A 17,251-nucleotide genomic window follows, 5' to 3' on the forward strand; every position below is an offset into this window, starting at 1 on the left:
CACAGAGTCCCAGAGTATATTTGGCTTTTACAAGGAACCACTCTATAGAAATATCCCTGGCTATGAATAGTGTTTTTATAAACAAACAAGCAAACAGAGCCAAAGGCAACGCTCCTTACATTGACCTTCCAAAGTGCTCATACGCTGCTGCTCCCAAGTATAGACAGATCTCTTCAACCAACTTCCTGCTCCTAGCAAGGATCATGCTAGCAATAAAATTCACAGAGTGCAGAGGGCATTCTGGGCTCATTGAGTTCACTACCGTCCTACCCACATGTTCATGCACTTTCCCATCGAGATGCTATAAGTATCTTTGGTATCCTCTCACTTCCGGTAAAGCAGCAGAAATGATACTGTACTCAGGGAGGCTCAGCAGAAATGATATCATCCACACAGAAACCTTTTAATGAGAATGGTCACTCTGGGCAGAGGTCTGTTGTGAAATTCACCTGTTACTAAAGACTCTCCGTGAGAACTCCAGGTTTCCTAGTTCAAAGGACAACATGTTTAATCACACCGAGGTTACAGAAGCCCCACAATGCAGAATAAACGTCTCGGGCTTCACCAGTTATCCCTTAAATCATTTTAGGCTGAGGATTACCTAGTATGCACAATGTCATGGGTGTGAGCTCCTGCATTCCAAAACATGGGGGGGGGGGGAGAAAGTGGGAGCAGAGGGGGAGGAATTTCATGCTAATCAAAACACTTCTAAACCAGCTAGCCCTATTGAGTTTGGAGGTAGAAGCCTCAACGGAAAGGCACGTAGAGTCTCAAAAAAGACCTCAGTGTATCAAGTGGGTCAGATCAGAGAGGCAACTGCAAAGTAACAGGATAGCTACCCATAGCCACTGTTGCCATGACTGACATAGGCCAGAGAGCACCAGCAAAGTCAGAGTCTTGCAGGAGGCCATGTGTAACATCCCCAAATCATGTGCCTCTGCCTCAACTTCTCCTGTATAAGAAAGACTAGCAGACACAAAGTTCTGAAGAGTCTCAGGTACCAAACATTGCTGTGCTAGCGATTTATCTACAAATTATTATCCTTAATCCTCCCAATATACACCATGGTACAATGAGTTATCTCCTTTTTATAGCTAAAAACACTTGAGGTTCCCAGTACTTACGTAACTCCTCCAATATCACTCTGCTAAGGTGTGGTAGAACAGCAGGCCAGCTCCACAATGCTAACACTCCAGGCCACTTGGTCCACTGCATTATATGCCTTTGCAATTCCCTCTCCACTGGGACACCTCAGCACAGGATTAACACTTTATGGGCGTGTCTATTGTGATGGGACACTGTCACTCTAAGTAATGGTTACATTACAAGGACTTTACCACTCACTGGATTTGTCTATTATAATAAAACTTAAGATGAAATTGATCACTAAATACCAATTTGGAAATAACAAAAGGGGGGGGGGGCTAAAATGAATCACCACCTTCAAATGTTTTTGTTCAAGAAAGTTCCAGTGTCACTTTATAGCTTTAAGAGTATTTAGAATGGCTGCATCCGTTCAAAGTAAGACAGGGACAAGAGGAAACAGGAAACACTGATAACCTTAAAATTAAACCAAATAAAGCAGAGCATAATCAGCAAAGCAGCCGAAGAACCATGCTCCCAGGAAAGCAATACACAGCACCTATGCATGCGGAGACACGAAATAAAACAACCATCCCCTATGAATGCCTGGCTGCCCTCCCTGACCTGAAGGCAGCCTCCACTGCACAGCGGGAGATCATCTTCAGGAACCTGCAAGCATCTTCTGGGGATGGTGGACAGGATCCCCACACTGAGGAGGATGAAGCCAAACTCCACTGGCAAGGATGATTCAATTCCAGTGAAAGTAAAGATTTCCAAGAGGCAGATGCTGCAGCAAATTCTCAAGTAACCGCGACAAGTCTACCTGCCAATAGGCCTCAACCTTCTTCCAGCAGACCTCCCAAGCCACCGTCCCAGCCAGCTTACCCGGCTTCTCTCTGCTCATCCACTGCAATATCACCTCTGTTCCTTTTCCAGACTTCCACTGAAGGGCTGGGTGACACGGGGGCAGCTCCTTTGTTCCTACCAAAAAGGAAGAAGACAAGACATTAACAAAACAAACAAAAGGTGGTGTGGGTACCCCAGTCAAAGAAACACTCCGTGACTTCAGGCTAAGGTGGTGTGGGTGTGGTCATTAGTGTCACCTAGAAGGCATGTCCATATTCTATTTCCTAGGGCACATGGTATGTCTTCATTCATAGAAGAGGCCCCCTAAATGTTTGGGTGCTCAAGGCTTGGGCCCCAAATAGGGGTTCAAGGTTTTGAGATATGACTACAAGGGCTGATTTCCTCCATGGATTAATCCCACTGATGGATTCACAATTTGATGCCATGAGACTGCAATGAAGAAACTAAGCCCAGAAGTAACCTTCTGTTTGTTTCTGGACACACAAGCCACAGTCAACAAGTTGCCCCCTTTAACTTGTTTCTCTCAGATATCCGCCACAGCCACAACAGGCCTGACTTACACGGAGCTTATTAGGAATAGGGTCTTTACAAATTAATTACGCTAATTAGGTTAAGGATCTGGGGCTGAGATGATCCTGGATTATCTGTGTGGGTTTTAAGTCCGCCGATGACAGGGTCTTTACAGAAGATGGAGGGAGAGAAGGAAAGAGACTGTGAAGAGGGAGGTCCAGACTGAAGTTATCCAGTCACAAGTCACGCAAAACTGGATCAAGCTGGAAAGAACAAGAAAGGAGTCTGCAGTCACACACCTGGAGCACAGCCCTGCTGGCAGTGTCTGACTCCTAGAACCTGAATAGAGTTGACTCCTATCACCAGAAGTCATCAAGTTTGCAAGAGATAGCAAGGAAAATGGCCTTTGGGATAGGAAGAGGACAGGACCTTGAGCTTGTAAGCTAGAGGAAGAAACGGCACTAGACGCGGTCCTTCAAGAAAATAAATCCATGATGTGCTGCGGTAGGAATATCAATATAATACTAAAAAGGAGAATGAGCTAGCTCTGAGTATCTGATAGTCCTTCCCTTTGTCAAGAAAAATCCTTGAAAAACAAAACCTGGATGTCCACATCCTTAACTCCAGAACTTGGGAGTGCTGTTTACTTGACAAGGGACTCAGCAGATGCAATTAAATAAGGATTTGGAGGTGAGCTGATTATCCTAGATTATCCTGGTGGGCCCTAAATATAACCACAAGCTTCCCTTTAAGAGGGGGACAGGGAGAAAGTGGAGAGACCACAGGAGCAAAGATTGAAAAAAAAAAAAAAAAAGTCCATTACAAACAGAAGGGGCCACCAGCCCAAGGCAGCAAATTCCTCCTGAGAAGCCACAAAACTGTAAGGGAACAAACCCTTGTGTTTTGAGCTTTAAAATGTCATAACTTGGCAGAGCAGCAATAGCAAATTAATTTTTATGTTTCTATTCTGTTCTGACATTCAAGTTAAGTTTTTCTTCTCTGAAATCTTCCTGAAATGAAACCCCCTTTCTTGCACCTCTTAGCTCTGCTACGCTGGTCCCAGTTAACTCTTCACCAACTCACAGTCATCACCTTGCAGCCCTGATTAGCACTTCCGAGATCAGTTAGAGACCTCCTAAAACTAAGCAGTATATGGCTAAGCTGGTGAGAGTGGCTGGGTGTGTAAATCGAGTTTCAGGACCTGAGGTTGGATCCCAGAAGCCAAGTAAAGCAGACATTGTGGCCCATCACCCCAGCACTCCCACTGCACGAGTGGAGGGAGAGAAAGGAGGAAAGTCTCCAGCCAGCTAGCCTGGCAGACACAGCAGCCAGCAGTAGACACTGTTCCCATCAATGTGGAAGGTAAGAACCAACACCCAGTGTTGTCCTCTGACTGCTAAGAGCTCCGTGGAACATAAAGATACACACACACACACACACACACACACACACACACACACACATACACACCTAAACATTATTGCAATGGTCCTCCCTCCTCCAAGAGGGACACATTCTAAACCCTCAGCTGATACCTGAAACTATGAACAGCACCCATACCCCCCCACACATACCTGTTTTCACCTCCCTCTTTACATACCGGTGGAAAGCATAAATTAGACTCAGTAATAGATTAACAGTGATAACTAACAATATGATGTGATATTGTAGGAAACATGTATATACGATCACATTAACTAGAGACATTATTAAATAGTAAGAGTTTCTGGAATAACCGATCTGACTGACTGTGATGGTTTCTAAATGACTGAACAGTCAAGGGGCACTAAAACGCTGCACAAAGGAGCAATCAATGCTTGTTCCAAAAAGGATGGACCAGCATAATGTATACTCTCATACTGTTCAGAACAACAAGCAATTTTAAACTCAGAAATTGTTTATTTCTAGGACTTTTCATTGCATTGTTGGGGGCCTTAAGATAACATGCAATAACTGAAATTACAGAAAGGAAAACTACAGACGTGGGGGCTGGGGGATATTTCGAAGAAAACAATCAGAGAAAATCTACCTACTTAGTCACGCACCCATCTTGCTCTGGAAAGGACTTCAGAACCATCTGTTTCTCCCCACAATGCTCACACAGACAAACACAGGTAGGAAAACTCACTGCATTGCTGACTGAGATGTAGTGCACTGTACTCTATGAGAGCTAGGTCTCAGTAGGAAACCAGATGAGGCTGCAGAGAGCCCTTAGTCAGTGAAGTACTTGCCTTGCAAGTCTGAGGTCAGGAGTGGGATCCCAGAATCCACAATGCTTGTTGGTTTTATGTTTGTTGTTGTTGTTTGCTTGTTGTTTTGCTTGCTTTTTTAAAGACCAAAGGTTTGGAATCCCAGCTCTGAGGAAGTAGAGACAATGTCATGGAGTTCACCGGCTAACCAGCCTAGCAAGAGAAGTGAGAAGCTGTCTCAAAAGAGGGGTGCCCTAGCCCGAGAAAGTATCCCTGGGGTTGTCTGCTGAACTCTGAAAAAGCAAGTATATACACGCACACGCCACCTGCACACATAGACACATGCAAACACACTCGAAAGAAGGAACACAGAAAGAGAATAAGCTGACTTCTTTTTTGATTCAGAGCGGGAGGGGGGCTGTTTAAAGTCTCCAAGTGAGAAGAAAATCAGTTGCATATGCCAAACTGAAAAATTAGGTCATTTTTGCTCTCCAGTAATCCAAACTAGGCTCGAACTTCTGATCCTTCTGTCTCTACAAGTGCTGGGATTCTAGTCATGAGCTTGCCACGCCTAGCAAGAAATGGGGTAGAGAGTATGGGGGATAGGCAGAGTAGCTAACATAGAAAGAAAAATGAAACATTTAGGGGAAAAATGCATATGGGCCCATCACAGGGGGTCAATAGGTAAACTCCTAGGGAAGGACTCTGAAAGAATTAAAGAAAAAGAAGAAAACCATAAGATTAGAGTGTATAAGGCATTTATACAGAAGGCCTCTGATAAATTTTTTATCTCTAATTAAAATAGAAAAATGTATTTTACATTTCAACTCATTACAGGCAATGCATACATAAGACTGAAACTGAAATTTTCATGAAATAATTCTTATCCTTGCAAGACATGAATTTTTATTCAAAGCTTCTGTTTCCTTTTATTTATAAGCTTGGATGTTACTCACTAAATTGACCCAGTAAATGGACTAAAACCAATAGTTTTTTAAAAATAAATATCATGACCTACATGTCAAGGTCAAAGATTGACCTGGTAAAAAGATCGTAAATAGCAAAAACAAAAACAACAACAACAACAAAAGTCAAAATTTACTCAGCTATCTTTTAATCTTATGACAATGTGGGGGGAGGGGAGACATAACTTTTGCTCTATAACAAAGAGAAGATATTTTAAAAAAAAAAAAGCTTTAAAATTCAACATCAGAAATAATCTCTATTCCAAGGGAAGCTTTTGATTTGCTCATTACAATTCCCGACTCAACCACCGCTAACTCCCAACCCATCTGGCTCTCAAATTTGAGACCTGCTTTGACATTGAATGCTCCGTTCAAGGAACTTATCTGCTACGAGGTATGCAAAGGTAAACGAGATCTGGTTCTTACATTCAAAGACTCTGACGTCTACTAAAAATAACTACAAAAGAACTAAACCATATTGATATAGGATACATAAACGGATTTTATATTAAGTGCTTCATGGAAAAAGAGATGGCGGTGGGACTAGGGAGGAGATCAAGAGTGCAGGCAGAGAGAGCTGAGGTAGATACGAAGAGGTACAGGAAGCTTGGCTGTAACCATTTAGAGCATGTGCCCAAATTCTCTGCTTGGCCCCCATCACAGTGAGATTATACTCACTGCCCTGGAATCCACGCTCCATGACATCTCAGCAAATACAATGGTCTGGAAGTGACAGTAACAGTTTCTAGGATCAGATCTTAAGAAATCCACAGCTCCCAGCTTCTGCCTCTTGAGATAGCTGCTCCTGGACCTTGGCTGCCATGTTGTGGGGAAGCTCAAACAGCCTGTGAGGAGGCACTGTAGGTAGGTATTTCCATCACCAGTCCCAAGAACTCTCAACTGACAGCATCAGGAGCCAGACATGAGGGAATGGAAAGAATGAACTGTCAGAGGGACTGGGTCACCAAGTGCTCCCAGCTATGGCCCTAGGCAGATAACCTTTCTGTGCACAACACAAGCCCTGACTCACTAACAGTGAGCATCATCAAATGTCAGTCAGGTTTGGGAGCCTTGTTATACACCGAGGAGTTGACTGGGCTTGTAGCAGTCCCGTTGAGACATTTCTGCAGTATAAAAAGATGTGCTACAAACGTTTGGAAGGAAACCTCACCTATCTTAAAAGTCAGTGTGAGCCGTTTCAAAGGTTCTTCCATATACAAAACTGGCAAGGAATTGTATGAGTAGGTTGGAAAGATTATATGAACAGCTGTGTAAAAGAAGTATTTTCAGAAACTGAGAGAACGATCAGACAAAGATAAACAATGCTGGCTATGGTTTTCCTAACCATAACCAATTTACAAGTGAATTACCGGAGGGGAAAAGATCATCTAGAATAATCTGAAACCGTCCCTGCGGCTGTTCACACTGCTCTACCACCCATGTGTGTCCACACTCCACGCAGAGTCTCTTCTCCTAGTTCAAGCCTAGCTTGAGCAGTCATTCACTCTTGCCCTGGCCAGAGCTTGTGCAACTAAACTTCCCACCCATGATTGGCCTACACTTTTCTCAAAACATCTTGTCCTTTGGCAAAATCCCCTAATCGCACATCCCGTTAAGCTCAGAAGCCAAATTATTGTAACATTCTCTAAAGCGCTTATATCTCACTTTCTGTCCCTATTGTTTTATTCGTGAGAAGTAAACAGTTCTTTCAAGGAAGAAGTGCTGAGAACACTATTTCCAAATTCTATATAGTCAACGGATGGGAAAAAGACCAAAATATTGGAACTCATAGAAATCATAAATTACTTTAAAATATTTCTAATACTCTTCACTCAGTGCTTGGGTTATCTTTTTGAACGTAGTAGCATCCATATAGGTAGAGTTTATGCAGAACACTAGAGCACCAGAATAAGCCTACAAACATTGCAAGGCACGAAGATAACCTAGCAAGGTTAGCAGAACTAGAGTTATGTGTCAAAGCTGCCAACTTCCAAGGGTTTTCTTCTTCTTTCAAAACTCTTGGCACACCACTCACAATTACACAAAGTAGTCTACACATAAATTTACTCACATTTACTTCGTTCTCAAAACACAACTCTTTGTTAGCAGAAGACACAGGCCACAAATACACACGTATAAACCAGCAAGAATAACGAGCAAGCCTAACTGCTTGAATTGTGGCCATTTTGCTCCTTCATGGTCTGCTCTCAATTCCCAGAATAGTCAACCTTAACCTTCTGCTCCAAGGGTCAGCGTTTCCTGCAATGGCTTTCAACTTGAAGTCAGTAGGTTCATTAGAGACCGTAGCATCTCTATGTAGACTGGGGTTAGCAGCTACCTTATCGAACAATGAACATTCAGAGAATCTTTGAGTTGGAAATTCAAAAAGAGGAGAAAGGCAATTTCAGAAAATTGCAAAATTTGAAATATATGTCAACAAAGAAAGATCCAAAATGATCAAACACTAGATGCTTCAGAAAAAAATAAAGTGAGAACCCCACCAGAGTCTCTAGACGTCAAACCAAAGTCCCAGGCAAGATTTGAGAGCAGATCTTAAGACACTTAGAAAGTGGCTCCCTCAGAGCTTTAAAGTAACAATAAAGCCATACAAGACTGACACAGTCTCCTTCTCCAGTAAGATCCCCACACCAGCAGGTAAGGGACTGTACATATCTGTCTTTAGCAAGTATATACCAAACTCTTTTATAAAATATTTGTGATTTAACATGGATTGCAAATTGAAGAAACATGACTGTTAAGTTTCTACATCAAAGGTAATATTTAGAACTCAAAACTTAACTAAAATGATAGATATCACATGTGCTCACGAGCATACACACACACACACACACACAGTCTATTGAAATAGACAGGACCAGTCAAACTTAAAAATAAGCAAAACTGAGGTCCTAAAAGACAAGTGGCATGCAAGAGCAAGAGAACATGGACCTAGCAACAGTACCCAAGGAAGATATTTCTGATTTCTGTTAGTAGCCAGACTCAGAGAATAGGACAATGTGACCCTCCCTAATATAACAGTCTGGGCTATACAAAACAAATGTGGAAGTTAAAAAAAAAAAAAAAAGACAGTACAGAAATAGTTCCTAATCTTTCAACTGCATGCAGCTCAGAGCGTGTGACGGCATCCCAGGCCGTCCTGCCATCTGTTATCTGACCACCGATGCAGCAGTTACCACGGAGGTTCTGTTCAGGCAGCCCTCACATTTGATGGTGGCCTCAAACCTCTGGAATAGGGACTGTCGATTTGGGTGGCTGAGAGAAGCCATGAAGTCCTTGCTTCCTTGACATCTTTCTACAGAGACCAGGCCCATCTATCTACAAGTATCAATCCTCCTGCCTCAACCTCAACACACTACAGGTGTGTCCCACTATGCCTGCTATAGACAAAATTCTATAAGAAGCCATCCTCAAAGCTGGTGCTAGTGATCATTCCAAGATTCAAATCTAATCAAGTCTCTTTCCTGCCTCCAACTCCCCAGTAGGTACAACGTTTGAGAATGACGCCTGAATTGTTTGTCCAACAGTAAGTAGTCTTGGTAAAGGAATCCCCTCCTCGTCTCTCCAGCTCAGAGTCATTAGGGCACACACACCGTAAGCTACTGTTTAACTAAACTATCTGAAGTTGCCACAGTCCGCCATGTTTTCTCCCTGTGCCCTCTACCGCTGTGCGGAATGTTCTCCGTGCTGAAGTACCCTTCCTTACATCAGCGGACAACCTTGCCATCTAAAGTCTTAATACCTTAAGGTAAAGGTATTAAGGACCCTGTCAGGACCCTGCCTACATACTCTCCCAAAAGTGAGTAGGTATTGCTCTCTTGCATCCCTCTGCACACAGCACACCTCCTGCACTGGTCAAACTGTACCCAGCCACCTATTCATGTGGCTCTCTCACTAAGCCCAAAACTCTCCTACAGCCAGGAACAGCACTTCTAGGCCTTGTGTCATTAGCACGGAACCTGAAACATAGTATTCAAAGACAAAGGAAAAGTTAAAAAGTTAAAAACCCTGAATCAAACAGACCAGAAAATAAAGAGGGAACCATTCTGTATTAACATTTCATTCTAACCAGGCATTGGCTCACACCTTTAATCCCAGCAGGTGGGAAGCAGAGGCAGGTGGATGTCTGTGAGTTCAAGGCCAGCCTGGTCTACAAAGCCAGTTCTAGGATAGACTGTTATACATAGAAAAACCCTATCTCAACAAAGAAAAAGAGAAAAAAAAATCATTGTACTTTCAAACACTTATTCATTATCTCCCCCTGATTTTACACACAAATATTTGATAACTGTTTGAATCTATATCAAAAGGAAACATTATTGCCAGGTGTGGTGACACACAACTTGAATCCCAATACTAGGGAGACAGAGGCAGGAGGAGCTCTGTCATCCCAAAGCCAGCCTGATGTACATAGCACATTCCAAGTCAGGATGAGCTACAAACAAATAAAAATAAAGTTAAAAATAAAAATAGCAGAATTCATCAAGGGGGCAACGGCCAGCACAGGGAGAGCAATGACTCCGTCATGGGATGAGTGCACGTCAAGTACAGTGAAAGTGTCTTCATCCACAGAACAAACGCTATACTCTCCCAGCACAATAGATGGAACCAGCCCCTCTTAATGGCTCATCACAAGGGAGAACACTATCCCAGTCAGAATCAAAACTGGGATTTTGAGGTTTTAAACCAACCATAGCCTGTTCCGTAAGTAAGCTCGCATGCACCCCCAATCATCAGACGTGCCAACCTTAGAGCCAGGCACTGGGAAGGCTGAGGCAGGACTAGCTCAGGTTCCAAGCCGAGGTGGGGAACTTCGTGAGTTCTAGGCCAGTTTGAGCTCCAGTATGAAAACAGTGAGATAAAATGCTAGTCCCTGTGGAATCAGAGCTGGGGTGGAGGACTGTGGGTAGTTTGGGGGGGACCTCTTCCCCTTCACACCGCAACAAGCACCACCTTCTGAGTTGTCCTTGCAGGGCCCGTGATCTTCCTGCAGGAGGGTGGCTGAACCAAGCGGAGAGAAATAACTTTATAGTCTGTCTGACTCATAGTTTGCCCTTTGCTCCTCCCAAAAGAAATAAGCTCTTAATGGTCCATCGTTTGATGACCAAGCACTAACTCATCCTCCTCGATCCCCTTGGTGACTAACTCGTTCCTTCCTTCATCATGAAACCGTCTAAAACTTTAATATAAACACAAGAAAATGAGTCTAATTTTTATGACTTCTCCTCAACCCAGGATATCCTAAGAAATAATAATAATAATAATAAACCTGCAATGCAAACTGAATTACACAAGAGAGACTACACTCTCCCAGCCCTTAGTAGAAGCAGAGAAGATATTATAGGCTTTTGTCATCCTGTGGCTGTAATTAAGATTGGAAAACAGCCTACAGTATTCCCCTCTAAGAGGGTGGATTGAATCCCTACGACCATCCTCAGGCCCCACTGGTGTGCTCGCCTGAAAGTTCCTCTGCATATTTCCTGCTTCCCCAGGGATGTTTTCCTACTTTCAACTGCTTACTGCTCAGTCAAAACCCCTCCTCTCAAATCCAAGCTTCTGTCTCTTGTTCTGACTTACAGGTTCCATTTCTCTATTCTCTCCTCTTTTCCCTTCTCCAGATCCCAATATTATAAACTCAATGACTCACTGGGAAAACACAAATAAAAAATAAAAACTTGACAGCGGTTCACCATGATTAAAAAGGGGAAAACGGACTGCAACAACAACCCGCCTCCATTCTCAACACCTATTCCCTGGGTGTCCATGACCTGCTCAGGAAGCGCTTACTGAACACTGTAGGCTTTGATGGTCAGTTAGATCCCAGGCTCAGTTGGGGGTGGGGGGAGGGAGGGGTGTTCACTCATTTCTGTGCTTGTCTTTGCTCCACACCTCAGGAGAGGCTCTCTCTCCTATGTGGGCAGCCTCTACCAAAAGGAACACACACACTCTCATTTATGATGGCTTGACTGAATGATTTTTTTTTCCCCTTACAATAGGTTGAAACATATGTGCATTTAATGAATCCTATATAACCCACACTTGGAAATGGGAATCTGGAGCCAGTGGGTAAAAGCGCTTACCTCGATGGTAAGGCTGGTAATCTGGGTTTTATCTCTGAGATCCACGTTACGGGGGAAAGCGACAATTGACTCCACAGAGTTACCTTCTGACCTCCTCATGCCTGCCAGGGCATGCACACACCCACCCAGATCTAACACACACAAAATGATACTTCTTTTAACATGAGGCCAGGTATGGTAGTGCACAATTTTAATCCAGCCCTTGAAAGACTTGAATGGCAGAGGCAGGCTGATTTCTGTGTGTTCAAGGCCAGCCTGGTCAACAAAGAGCTACATAATGAGGCCCAGTCTCAAAAAAAAAAAAAAAAAGTAACATTAAAAAAAGAAAAGAAGAAAAAGCCAGACAGGATGGCACAGGCCTTTAATCCTAGCAGTCAGGAGGCAGAGGTAGGCAGGTCTTGGTGAATTTGAGGCCATCCTGGTCTACAAGCTCCAAGACAGCCAAGACTACACAGAGAGAAAATGACCCTACCTAGAAAGAAAGAAAGAAAATAAATAAAAAAGGAAGGGAGGGAGGGAAGGAAGAGGAGGAGGACAAATGAAAAAGAGAAAGAAAAGAAAAAGATGCAAAACTGGGAGATTAGTGAGGTGGCTCAGTAGGTAAGGGCACAAATACTTCAATCCCTGAAACCTGTGCTTGAAAGAGAAACCCAACTCCTGAGCCTAGAAAAGCTGTTGTCTGATCTCTACAGATGTGCCTTTTCAGACAAATACACATGCACACACACACATGTACACACACACACACCACAAAACATCTCTTTTGGTTTTCTTGTTGTTGTTGTTGTTGTTATTTTTTTGTTTTGTTTTGTTTTAATGTAAATTTTGATCCTTCGCCAAAATAATAATGTATGGAAAGTTACTTCTGCCCTTCTCAGCCTCAAGCCGGAGGCTGATGCTCTATAGCATATCATGTGGCTAAACTAAGATGTCACCAAGTTAAAATGCATTTTGATTTTTCGTATTTTTGACTTATACTGGGTCCAGTGGACACAGCTTCCTTATAAGTCAAAAGCAGAGGATCCCCAAACAGAATGATAAAGGCCAGGTGTATTTTAAATGTTTACAAAACGCCCAAGACGGATGACAGCACTGGGCTGACCTCAAGAACAATTGCATGGTCCAGTTACAACACAGTCTAAGCTACATGACCCTCAATGCCTCTGTCCACCTGCTCTTGTACTCCTGAACTGTATCTCTCAAATGTAACGGGAAACATCTTTCGAGTGGGCAGTCCCTTCTACCCACCACCCAACAACATCCAAGAGCAGCAGTGGATGGGTAAGTTAATAAAAAACTCAACTACAAACACTGATCTCAACCTTGGGGACTTAGTTTATAAGTCTGAAAACAGAAGACAAAAACCAAAAAGCTTCAAACATACTCCCCATTAATATAATGGATATAGATAGATAGACAGACAGACAGACAGACAGACAGACATCACCAGAAGTCATATTTCCATCCCGGACCCATCCTGAAAATCATTACTCATCATCAAATTCTTACTATATTTAAACTCCAGGGCATCCCTTCCCTGAAAAGTGGAATAATCCTATTGTCTGCCCTGCTTCCTGTACGAGGTGCCTGAGAAGGTGACCAAGGCCGCGTGGTCTGTGTAAGCTCCAAAGCATTCCCAGAGTCAGTCAGACGTGAACAAAGGTTGGATTCTTATCACACCCTATCTTATCACCACCATAAAAAGAATCCTTAAAGACATTTCTAAACACGTAAATTCTGATCTTGCCATTGTTGTGTCCAGGGAATGGCACAAGAAGCGTCACAGGGAAGGGGTAAGAAATGTAAGCCAGCTAGATAGAAACAAAAACAAACAAACAAACAAAAAAAAAAAAAACCAACAACAACAAAAAAAAAAAAAAAAAAAAACAAACCTTCATGAAGCCCTGAGGGGCTCAGACATCTCCTGTGAGTATCTGACCACCCTTTGTGTATTTACTCATGGAATAGCCTCTGTGAATAAGCTGGCGTCTACTCAACAGGCCAGGGCTTATCTCCTGAAGTCAAGTATCACCTGGGCCCTTTCTTTAGTAAAAAACTTCTAGAAAAGTTCTTACTTCTAGTTAGCCACTACCACCACCACCACCACCTCCTCCTCCTCCTCCTCCTCCTCAGCCCAGTACAACTTGGCTTCACGCTGAGTCTATGGACATATCACAAAGACCTCTTAAATGCCCACCACATTCTAGCTCCCTGAGCTCACAGGCATGAGTTTATCAGGTCACCCTCAGTGGTCTCCCTAGCATACCAGCCACCTCCCCGCTATCCTCAGACACTCGGGCCAGACCCCGGGGCAGATCTACTTACTCTCTGACCTTTCTCCCCCGGCAGAATTCGATCCCCACTCAAACATCCCTGCTGCTTGCACTAGGGTAATGTGCTTATCTGCCCCTGTCCAGGTGCTGGTCCTCTGTGTTCATTCTGGACAGTTCTCCCAAGTGCCCCGAGGGCCATCAATCCAAGTCACCTTCCAGGATTCACTGACAGCTAGTTACTCCAGATCCTGCCCCCTCCCAGATCCTTACCTAACCTGTCCGATGCTCTATCTCAACAGCTCAGCATTCCAAACAGCCTTTAAACAGCCCCTGTGCCTGTGCCACTCCCATTGCTAAGCAGGCTCCAGTGCTCCTCCTCACTGCCTCTCCAGCCTGCCATCCTCTTTGTGTGTTCCCTCAGAGCAGAGCATACAGGGCTGACGATCCCCTCGCATGCTGCAGAATGACATTTCGGCTCTTTTCTTTTTAATGGATAATGTTCTTTTTTCTATTGCATATTAAAATAAATCCATAAGTGGCACATCACGACTACATTTCCACACATTTAATTGCTTTGAACAACTTTCATACATGATAGAACGACTTGAGGACCCTCGAAACATTCCAGAGTATCCCAGACCAATTTAGTCACAGGCTCAGCAACTGGGATGGGGCACAGGGATGCAGACAAGGCTGGGAACCACTCCATCAGAATGTGGCTCGGGATGGTATTTAAGGGAAAAGGGAAATTCCTATGTATGGTAAACAAACAGAGCACCAGCCTTGGCTCGGGACCTTAATTCTTAAAGTCCTATATCCCAGGACATCCTAGATTCCCAGGCAAGCCCAGACAGCTGGCCTCCCAACACAGATAAGGCAGTGTTGAGAGCCTGCGAAGCAAGGCTGGCTCTCCCAGAAAGTACTCAGCAGAAGGCAGTCCGCTAAGCCTGCAGTGTTAACAGCTGCACTGGGTTCCTCTGCGGAATAAATTTGGAAGACCCCAGGGATGTCCCAGTAGAAGTGATTAAGTTAATGATTTTCTTCATCACAGATATTCGGAACTCCAGCGTACCTTCTACGCTGTCGGAGACAATGCGTTTCTCACACTTATTTGAGGACCTTTTAGTAGAACTCCCTGGGTATCATTTAAGTTCCTGATTTTAATTTTTTTTAAATGTATGACTAGTGTGTGTGTGTGAGAGAGAGAGAGAGAGAGAGAGAGAGAGAGAGAAAGAGAAAGAGAGAGAGAAAGAGAGAGAGAAAGAGAGAGAGAGAGAGAATACCACAGCATATATGTTGGGGTCAGGGGACAACTATGTTGTCAGTTCCCTCTTCCTACACATGGTCCAGGGACAGAATTCAGGTCCCTGGGATTTCTTTTACCCACGGAGCCAGTCTGCTGCCTGTTTTAGGTTTCAAGAAACATTTGTGAGAGCTGGGGGTGGGGGGTACGGGTGCCCATTCAGTAAACTGTCTGCTATACAAGCACAGGGCCTGTGTTCAGATCCCAAGAAACCACCCACATAAAAGCCAGGTGTGTTAACACACGCCTACAAACCCAGCCTTGGGGCTCCAGGAACAGGAAGATGGCTGAAGCTCGCCGGCTAGCCAGACCAGCCAAATCAAGGCACTTGAGGTTCAATGGGAGACTCTATCTCAATATATATATATATATATATATGGAGAGCAACAGATAAAAAAAGCTACTCTACCCTGACTTTTGGCTTACACACACATACACAAATCATGTGCACACACCACACTACACCACACACCAACCGATATTTAGGAAATGTAAGTATGGTATTATTTCTGCACCATCAAGCCTGTACTTAAAAAAAAAAAAAATCAAAATCAATACCCTTTAGCAGGTGGCTTGCCCCCTCCCTGTTCTTTCAGTTTACCCCTGGCTGTCTGCTCATCTGCTCTGATTCCTAAAAGCATTCAAGACACCTGCTGATAGCACGGAGGAGCTGGGTCCAGTTTAGCGGGATTCCCAGTAGACAAGATCCAGGCCTCTGTGTTTCTAATGGCTCTCTGATCCCACCAGTACTCACTGAGAAAGGGGGTTCTGTTTAGGTCTACTTTTAAGGCCGATGAGGGGCTAGCTGCCCTCCACCCTCCAAAAGCCTCTGCCTGGATGGCCCTGGGCTACCTGAGAACTTGCTGTTGAACCTTCCAGAGCAGCCCACAAACATCCCTACCCTGGAAGCTGACCCTTGACTCTGGCTTAAACAGGAGGGCGCTCCCCAGCACGACTCCTCCTTTACAGCTGCCCTCAGGGCCTCCTCTGTTGTCTGCCTCTCTACCCCGCTGAGCTTCCCAGTACCTTTTAGGTCCCCAGGCTCAGAGGCTAGCTGGGTAGCAACTCAGGAAGGAGATACTTTACGGAAAAAGCGTCCACCCAAGAAAACAGGGCTGAAACTGGGGGGACTGCTCAGTGGCAGGGCATCTTCTTAGAATGAACAAGACCCTAGGTTCTACCTCTGGCACAAAGGACAGAAGCAGAGGGCAGAAAGACAGAGGAGGAAAGACAGAAGTGGGTGAAGGAAACGAAAGAGAAGACAGAGAAATAGAGGGCAGACTGCTCCTGTGGTTCATGGCTATAATCTCAGCAATGGAGGCTGAAAGAAGAGGATAAATTCCAAGTCAACCCAGAGCCCAGGGAAAAATACCCAGGGAGGATTGGAAGTTCAAAGTCCTAGACTTCAAAGAGTTGGAGGCCAGCCTAGGCTATGGAGATACTGTCTCAAACAATAGTAACAAACAAGCAACAACAACAACAAAACCCAGAAAGGCGGGGGGGACGACACAAGTCTGCTGATATAGACCCCACAGCAAGAGAGTCTCTGTCACCTCCAAAGAGTTGAATGGAAACAGAACAGTGTCACTCCTCTGCTTGTTTTTCTCCCACTGTACAACACATAAGATGGAACTCTCAGGCTTCCTGAAAAGTCAACTTAGATAATCATCGGATTAACATTTAACAGACTGAAAATCAACAGTCGCAGTGGGACATGAAGCATATCCCCTCCGAGTCTCCTGCATCCTCTTCACAGATCCTGCATCCTCTTCACGGATAATCTCCCTCCCACAATGTGAAGTTTAAACAAAACCTCCGTGAAGAGTTCCGGAGCAGGCTCGACGCACTCACGGCTGTCAAAATCATGGGTGGCACATCCCACTTAAAACAGCATTTGAAAAGTGTCAATAATTATAATTAGACACTTGCACCCGATCCACTAATCTTGCAACCTGTGAAATTA

At 44.1% G+C, this 17,251-nt stretch overlaps 1 protein-coding gene across 6 annotated transcripts in view; it reads right to left on the minus strand.

Annotated features, from left to right (window-relative positions):
• The window catches only part of Acvr1 (activin A receptor, type 1), a 120,391-nt gene that overhangs the window by 89,372 nt on the left and 13,768 nt on the right, over positions 1 to 17,251 (minus strand). For 5 of the 6 annotated variants that reach the window (NM_001110205.1, NM_007394.3, NM_001110204.1 and 2 more), the window contains exon 2: positions 1,969 to 2,064. The gene's annotated coding sequence lies outside the window, so the exon portion shown is untranslated. Of the gene's footprint in view, positions 1 to 1,968; positions 2,065 to 2,510; positions 2,966 to 17,251 lie in introns of those variants that run through there. The other variant, XM_006497622.4, reaches the window with a different exon arrangement.

The sequence above is a fragment of the Mus musculus genome, chromosome 2 (assembly GCF_000001635.26).
Source record: "Mus musculus strain C57BL/6J chromosome 2, GRCm38.p6 C57BL/6J".
Lineage (NCBI taxonomy): Eukaryota > Metazoa > Chordata > Mammalia > Rodentia > Muridae > Mus > Mus musculus.